Source organism: Acipenser ruthenus, chromosome 47 (assembly GCF_902713425.1).
Source record: "Acipenser ruthenus chromosome 47, fAciRut3.2 maternal haplotype, whole genome shotgun sequence".
Lineage (NCBI taxonomy): Eukaryota > Metazoa > Chordata > Actinopteri > Acipenseriformes > Acipenseridae > Acipenser > Acipenser ruthenus.
Genome location: NC_081235.1, coordinates 7,351,822 through 7,361,341, shown reverse-complemented (window position 1 = coordinate 7,361,341; position 9,520 = coordinate 7,351,822).

Here is a 9,520-nt window from a genome sequence, read left to right as displayed (position 1 = left end):
AATCGAAGATAAATAGTTTCTTGTGCATTTCAAACTCCTATCAGATGTGTAGCAACCCAGGGTTTCTCTTTCAGTCAGTAGTGTAGTCGAGGGTAACCGTGGATACCCACGTCTCATTTGGAAAATAGGCCGTTCACCTCTTCTCATTTAAGGAATAGAATGCACTCAGATCTGCAGAGCAAGCATCATCGCTCCTGACAGGAAGGGATCCAAAAAGGTTCCAAAAATATCTGAATGAATTTTCACTAAGCAGAGCAAATCGAGATTGTTTCAAATGTGTTACTTAATCTATTATTATTATTATTATTATTATTATTATTATTATTATTATTATTATTATTATTAGTTACTTAATCTATTATTATTATTATTATTATTATTATTATTATTATTATTATTATTATTATTATTATTATTATTATTATTATCATTTAGCAGACGCTTTTATCCCAAGTGACTTACAGAGACTAGGGGGTGAACTATGCATCACCACTGCTTCCAATAGGACCTCGGTTTTACTCATCCGAAGGACGGAGCACAAAGAGGTTAAGTGACTTGCTCAGGGTCACACACAGTGAGTCAGGGGCTGAGCTGGGATTGAACCTCCTGGTAACAAGCCCCTTTTTTTAACTAATGACCACCAAGCCTCTATTCACACGGTGACATTTAAAAAAAAAATAGAAAGCATTGTTTGATAAGTTGTCGGATGGTTAACGATCTCCAGATTCTATATGGAGACCGAAGTGTGACATTCCTCTCTGTGTGAGTATTCATGAAGACGCAGTGTTGAGATCAGAGTGTGGGGGATTTACTGTAGTGTAACAATAAGAAGAAGGATCAGACAGAATCCACCAGGGCCAGGATGAAATTAAAGAAATCAATGCGAGAAAGGGATTCATTATCTGCTTATTCCTTCAGCCTCCCTCCCTTAATGGAATTATGAATTAACTCGGGTAATGAGTGAGGAAGTGTGGACTCAGGTTTCATCCTCTAATGGGTCTGAGAGTGCAGCATCGTGTGTTCCTCCCAGCCCCTATCACCCGAGCACGCCTGCTTAAAGTGAATTACCAAGTCATTTAGAGAGGCATCTCCATTCTAAAACCCCGCGGGACACATTCTGTGGGGACTGTAATGAGAAATCAAAGGACCTCAATGATTTTGCACAAGCTGCGTGCCTTCACTCCCAGTCTCCTCGATTGCAATGCACGGACACCTCTTCGATTAGAGTCCATCTTCACCAGGACGCCAAGGTTAAGAATAATCTGCTGTTATTACCTCGTCTCGTTCGCTACCCTTGAAGAAGGACAGCAATCGGACGGAGGTTTATCTAACTTGTGCTCAATTTACGGTGCTGGCCCTGAGGTGCAATAATCTACATGGGTGTGGAAGTATAACATTCAAAATAGTGATCTTTTAGTGTCCCCGGATGATCAGGTGGCACCTCTCACAGCTATTGGTGTGGTCCTACAGTGGTTAACATTTTCATTAGTGGACAATGATATTTAAATTGTATAATCTAATGCATACTGGTAATCCATTGCGATCCCATGGGATTTCAGTACCAGACAGTGTGCTGCTGTGTCAGCACCTCTATGTGTTCCCAATCCACTGTGTTGCCATTGCCTGGTAATGCTGAAGTCTGATCCTGCTTCTGCTTGGGTTTCTTCCAGGTGCTACAGTAGTAATGTAATAGGATCCCTGTGGTTTTCAGCAAAGCTTTCCGTCAGGCCCAGAGCAATTAGAATGAAAGTGTAGGAAGGAACCAGAGGTTCTGATGTGACGATCCCTGGAATGCTGTCCGTTCAGCTGCAGAATTCTCATTTTGGATTGCAGGATTCTGGAACAGGTGAGTTCTCGCTTGATTCAGTCTTGATTGAGTTATTCTCAGTGGCTTCTGGTAAACATCAAGGGGTTGGTTCCATTCCAGGCAGCAGATGCAGGGGCGGCTGACCAATGATCTGTCTGGAAGGAAGGCAGTAGGTTACTTCAATGGAGGACACGGCTGCTTTATAATCATCTGCCACACAGCGCAGTCCTCGCGGGGGGACAGTGAGAACGAGGAGGATCGGCTTTTCATAAATATAAGACGCCGCAAAGCTCGCTTGAGATGAACAGCAGATTCAGGATTCAGCAGTGCGGCAGGATTGGTCAATGTGCAACATGCAATATGATATATGCAAACAAGCGAAGCTGAACGAGCATTTGTGGCTGTTTTTAGTTTATTCACCTCGCCCAGACCGGCCTGCTGTACCTGGGGAGAGGCAGAGGAAACGAGGCAAAAGACAAATCGGTGTCTCTTTCTTTAACCTAGCAGTATCATGTTTTAAAAATGTAAATACATGTATCCTGTGCTCACTATTAAGACCTGTGTAAGCGGTGGGATTGCATACCCTATAAGACTCATGGAATACTGCAGGTGCAGTTGAAGAGCAGCCTCAAATGACATTTTAATCACAGTAGAGCGTGTTTAAGGTTATTTAGGTAACGGTGGGGTCCGGATCTGATGAGCTCTGTGATTGGGAGAGGCAATAAACAAATCATCCTGCTACATTAAAATACCATTAGTTCCTAACCTTAGCAGCGATGCACCGGGGAGATTCGGGTTCCAGCATCCACGGATGAAGAGCACAGATTTAAACGCTGAGCGTGGATTCCAGGGAGCTGAGATTCCACATGGAATTGAGACTCTTTGCATGCTCTTAATGAGCGCAGTCTTGTAAGCAGCATCCCCCCACCCCTCTCTATTCTAATGTGTCAGACAATGCAATACAGTTAATGGGGCATGCTGTCTGTTCCTGTTAAATGGGAACAAATGTATAAGGTGTGAGATCAAGAGGAATTAAGCCTTGTTTAAACATCCCTACCGTCGTTCATTAGAGCCCATCTGGGACTGGCTGTGCTGGAAGGGATTAATCAGCAGAGTGGAATGTGAATATTAATGCGGCTATGTTGAGGTAAAACTGTTTGACAGCTTTGAATGTGCATTAATGGGATAAGGGAAACTGGAGCTTATTTAGACTTGAATTTATTAATACACTAAATATTCTGCATGCATTATTCAGTATTATTAATTACAGTCTAGGGATTCCACTGATTGATGTTCAACTTTTAAGTTTGTAATTACATATTTGAATACTGTATCTCGCATCGTGGCACCTCTAGTGGCTGAACCAAAAATGTGCTACATGGCAGATGAAACAATACAGACTGTTGGTCTTTAGTCCTCCTGGGGCAGTAGGTGTGTTACAGCAGTGAGGTGACATTTCTATTTCAAACTGAAAATAATGCCAGCATGAAGTACACAGTAAATGTTCCAATTATTCCCAATTATCGTTGGATGTTACAGCGAAACAGACATTGCAAGAACTTCCAGCACGATATTCACTGTCACTGCAACTGACCGCGAGATAATGAGAGTCAGTGAATCTATTCTGGGTCACCCCAGGGCAACAGAGCAGGAAAATGTTTGCACTGACAATGACATTTTGCCAACTGAAGATGAGTAAAGCAGGCTTCTGGTAGCGGCTGTGCCTTTATCAATGCCCGCAGATGAGTTGTTGGCTGTATTGATTCGCTTCTTAGAAGGATTTGGCAAACAGGCTTAGGAGAATCTTCCAGTCCTGATAGACAGAGATAGGGGGTGAAGCCTGGGTCCGATCAATGAAGGTTAATCACTCTGCTGACAGAACAATAGTTTAACAGTTCACACAGATTGCAAGGCTCTAAGGGAATGAGCTTAAACTGCAGATCCATAGGATCCTGTCATCAGGAAGGAAGCGCAGTGTTTGAAACTCCCTGATATAAGCTTGGTGGGACCCATGCAAAATTCCATGTGATATTCCACTGTGAGCTGGAGGCTACACTTACTGCATATCTTGAAATTAAGTATGATTAATGAATCATCACACGAGTAGATATAATTGCTTAGCTTTACAAAAGGATTCATTCAGAGCTGCTTTCATTTGATCATTCTTTCCAAATTCAAAACACGCATGCCAAGGAAATGTTTAATCAATGCGTTTAATCTATACCCAATCTCTATAGCATTATTTTACTGATGCAAAGGAATGCATTTATTGTTATACAAAAAAGAAGAAAAAAAAACCTGCCTTCACATTACAAATAATTGAACATGAAGCCCCTTTAAGTTTAACCTTTGCTGTGGTTAAATGGATGCTTCTGGGGGTAAAAGCAATCCAATTGAAGCCCAGCCTGATTACGGTCTATGCATGCCAGCAGTGATTACATTGACTTGGAAGGGTTTCTTTTATCCTGATTGCAGCATCACCTTAATGACAGGATCATCTGCTAAGTGTCTCTCGCGGCTCTAGCCATTGCTGTGTCCGATATGTTGTGTCGCCTCATTCATGCCAAAGTGATGCTCCTCATAAGTGCCTGGTATTAATAGCACTGGCAGCCACTCTGTCTATAATTAATAGCAATGTGCTCAGTATTATCTTAGCACTGATTGAGATATATATATATATATATATATATATATATATATATATATATATATATATATATATATACAGTATATCCATGAATACAGTGACAGTGTGTCTACTTAAGCTCAACACTCTTCGGAAGGGGCCGTTCAGCACACCATGATTTCTCAATGAGCACTGTGCTGTTTCAATGATTTTGAAAAGCTTATGTATGTTACTTATGTTTAAGTAAACTTTGATCTTACTGCTGGTGCACGATTACTGTCCTTATACAAGCTTACCATAGTATTTCTGCAGTGTATTTTTGCAGTTTCCCCATGGTTATACTATGCGTTTAGCATGGTTTGCCATGTTTATTAATATGCTTTACCGTGCCTCGCTATTGTCCAATGGTTTCCAATGCTTTAGACTGCCTTCACTATGCTTTATAATGCTTTGCTGTGCTAATACTAGGGACACTTTTACAAGGGTAGTCTCAAGAGCATGGCTGTCAGCAAGAACACATTCCCAGCATGCACCTGAGATCAGCAACAACGGACATTGGGAATGGTCCTTAGAAATGTACTTGATGGCTTTAGTTCTAGCTGATCCATAAACTACAGCTGGGAATTGGACTTGTGACTGCGTGCTGGGGTCTCTCTGAGTTTTTTGGTTATCCGGTATGTACCAGCATGTGTAAGCCGCACTCATATCAGTACCAATCCCTACAACAAGAACATGTGCAATTTGTTTTAAAGCAGTGAGGGAGTTCCCTGAGCAGCGCGTCTGTGATTTAGAAAGCTTGTCAGGGAATGTTGATACCCACTGAGGGAGCCTCTGAAACACACTTTTTAATCTAAATCTGATATTCAATACGAAACGCTGTCCGCTTGCCTCTTTAAAACACAGCTCAAGCCCACTCTAGGGGCCAGTGAATACCTGACAGAAATGATGAGGCAGCTCTTGGTTTGCTGTGCAGTTTTCTCAGAGAACAATAAGCAATGCCTTTAAACTCACTGCAAAGTTGCAAGATTGTTTTGCAGTTTACCAAGTTTGTTACATTTTGCAAAACTGTGCTTTGGCTTTTTTTTTTTTTACCAGCAATTCCTACTGTATACCATCAAGTTAGTAGCTTGTTAGCTAGTCAAGTTTGCAGTAAAACCTTAAATGGATCAAACTGCTATACAACTGGTGCATACTTCTCAAGCTTCCCATTGCTTACACAGTGCTGTGGAACCCTACCTCCGTAGCACCCTAGGAAACCGAGCCTCCTAGTTTGCTGGTGCATGTGCTGTAACGGTGTGTTTCGTAGGCTGACATTTCCAGTAATGGTAGTTTAATGTCACAGGGTCAGGTAGCTGGGATCCCCTGATGTGAGGAGCACTGAGGTCAAATCCGAAGCGTCTGTGTCCAATTAGAGGGTCGGGAGGAGGGTGGGCTGTAACCCCTGACACCTTCCTCTCTCAGCGAGGAGCACCAGTCCCTGTATTTCTACTCACAATGGAAAACAGGGGCCCCCTTTGGACTCCCAGAGCCTCATAGATTGTATCCCTCATTTTTGACTTTCCCTTTTGGGCAAATGTTGACACACGTTACCCGAAGTGTCTCTAATTACTGTGTATTTACATTGTAGTTTCTTAGTAAATGCATGTGTACTTGCACCTCATTACAATGTTATTATGCATAGTTTACAATATACTGTACATGTGTACATTTTTTGCATGATATAACCCTAACCCTAACCCTTTTCTGATACAATTGTGTACTTGCATATAGTGTGCAAAACGATCTACCCATTAAGTATATTGCAACTATGCATAATACTATTGTAATGATGTGGAAGCACAAATGCATTTACTATGTAACTACAATGTAAGTACACAGTAATCAGAGACACTTCATGTAAAGTGTTACCATGTTGAAATAGCAGACTTCCAGCTGCTCTAGTGTCTGGTTTTCTTTGGAGATCACGCTCTTGCTGAGCTCCTGAGCTGTGATGCGCTGCCAGGTGGAACGGCTTCAGGCAATGCGTTTAATGGCGTCAATGCCTCTGCATTGTTATTCTAATATGATCGTTAGTACGGTGTCTTTCAATTCAAAATGAGCGTGAGTAGTGATTTTCTGGAAGGAAAAAAAAACCCCTCTGCCTTTAATCCTGTTTTATAGCTGGCAATTTTTTCTTTTTAAAAAGCATTTGCACCGTTTATTCTGGAGGCTTGACAACAGAACCTAGTTAATAAAGTATGATCACAAAATGTAGGATACCAACTGTGCTAACTGCTTATAATAAATACTTCTTTAACTAAAGCTCCTGGAATCGGAAATCAAATTGAAATCAGCCTGCAGGGATTGTGAAAGTACGTTAGCAAGTGAGGAGGCCAGCATCCCCCCACCTGACTCACTACAGACAAGCCAACTGCAGCTGAAATTAATGAACAGAAGCATGGAGCAAGAAATATGTGAGTATCAGTCAGCAATTTCAAAAAACACAGGGAGCAGATCAATGCTAACAGCCTTGCAGCAGCCAGATAGACACAGCAGCAGTATGTCATCCTGGTTCAATAGATCAGGCTTTCTTTCAATTTAGTTTTCCATAGAAACTTCAGTAATGAGCTGTTCTTTTCTAAGACATGACATGGTGCTGAATTCAATGCGGTCTATATAGATGAATATAGATGAAACACTTGCCTATAGTTACCAACCTGACGCTGCAAGTATGTTGTAATGTATAAACATTAGCTGTCTCTAATTACTGCACATTAACACAGTAGTTAGTAAATGCATGTGTACTTACACGCAGGGACAATGTTATTATGCATAGTTACAATGTACTTCTTAATGGGTAAATCTTTTTGCATATATGTAAGTACACAATTGTTTCAGGGGGGTAGGTTAGGGTTATATCATGCAAAAAGATTCCACCCCCCCACCCCCTCTCCTTGGATGTGTTTTGAAATGAACTGCGTAAGGGAAAGTTAAAATAGCCAAATCGATACAGAATGCAGTCCTGGAAAACACTAGCAAGTCTTTTTTTTTTTCCTGCCAAGTCATTAAAAACATTTTGTCTTTTATATTGGTGTTGGGTTACTACTGTGTGTTATTTATACCAAGCACTGTTGAAGATAGAGGCTCCCAGCCTTAACAGGGCGAGGGAATCTCGCAGAGAGGCAACTGTTGCAACAGGAGCAGGTTATTTTGTGGCATGCTTGTGTGGCTCAGTCAGGTTTGCCAAGCTGTTCCTCTCCATTGTTAATCACCCATCACTTTAAACACTCAGTCATAACTGTGCGGTGCTAAAACGAAGGGGAACTTCCAGGAAACAGCAACACGGATAAAAGGATCTCATCGATTAGCTTCCCATAGCATTCGAGTTCAGGTGCCAAAAGTTATTTTCATCACTGTGTATTTTTGTTGAATTGTGCACACCTCGCCCCCCCCTGCCACCTTCAGGGTTGTACTGGGGGGAGTCTTGTTGCATTTCCTCCCTCTCTCCTGCATTGAGACCATGGAGGAACAGCACAGGAGGGGGCAGGTCAATGCAGGGGTGAAGGAGCGGAGCATGTGTTTGGATTCAGCTCAATAAAACCTTATTGGGGTGCCGTTATAATGTTACCTTGAGGAAAGCCTTGCAAAGCCATTAGCAGACCACAGCCTTACCAGCAACGGATTGGGAATGAAATGCCGCCCACATGTCAGTCACACTACAGTGGATTACCAGCGGTAATTATCTTTTATCTCTATGGGTCAGTTCTAGCAGGAAATAAATGCTAATTCAGTTAACTTATGCAAAGAAGAAGGTCTGTGCTCAGAGAAACATGTTGATTGCAGCATGAAAATCTCCCAGTGAATGCTCAGAGCACTACACCATTTGTCTAAGCAGCAGTCATTAGTTAAGTAGAAATAGTTCAGTTGGTTGAATGATGCTTGCAGCAACACCAGCACTGTAAATACTTTCACACTCATTTGTTTGATGGCCCACCCTCCTGTCTCAGAGTTCACGGGCCCCACACAAGGCTGTCACAACCCCAACACTGTGTCTCAGTACTCTGACAGCTCCAGTGGCTGTGGGTGGGAGGCATCAGGCTCCTTAAACAGACAGGGTTCAAGGATCCTGAGGCTAATCAAGGGGAAACATCGGGAATGTTGTTTTGACAGTTCCTGAAAAGTGGTATTCGGAAATCTTAAGGTTCAGCGAAAAGCTCTTTCCCTTTGTAACAAACGCATAGCCTGCTGGCCCTGCATACCAGTGCACAGTGCTAGAGCCTGATCATAATGTATCCCTGCCATTCCTATGTGACAAAACATATAAGGATTGCATTTGATTTCAATCTGTTTAAATGCTGTAGTCCCTGTAAGAATGTGGAAACTCTCTGTTGCCTTGTCAATCTTGATAGCTCCCGGCAGTCAGCGTTTGGGTTATTGTAAATATTGCGTGACAAACACAATGCAGAATGAAAACAGGCTGTGCTGTTACTGCAGCAGAAATTGGGTAGAACAAATAATACAGCCATGGGTTTTATATGCATGGTGATGAAATAGAGCTAGGTATACTGTCTATGGCATTGCTAATGGTTCAAACTTCTAACTAACCAATGAAAGGGACCTCATACATGACATAGTACCACATACAGAAAATATCTTGTGTAATATGTGCATTTTCACATACAACACTAAGATAGGCCTATTACATTATTATTATTATTATTATTATTATTATTATTATTATTATTATTGATTATTGAAGGTGACTTACAGGTGTTACAGGACAGTACAGTATTACAATGCAAGATCCATATTGAAATACAGTATAGTTTACAGAAAGTGCAGATAATACTACAATACGAACTAGGATGCAACAAGCAAGGATCACAGCGAGTTATATCTACAATGACATATGAATAGTGCAATAATGCAAGGATGGCTCATGCACTATCTGTCACTTCATCTCGGGACAGTATTTCCCGACGTGTCTAGGTCACAGCAGTTCTAAGCTTGTTTCGTTAAGGCTATCCAAACATTGGTCTGACAGGTCGGCCCCCCATTCCTTCACCTCAGTGTTTCCAGATCAGCAAGCTTTACAGCTTTTCGCTTCC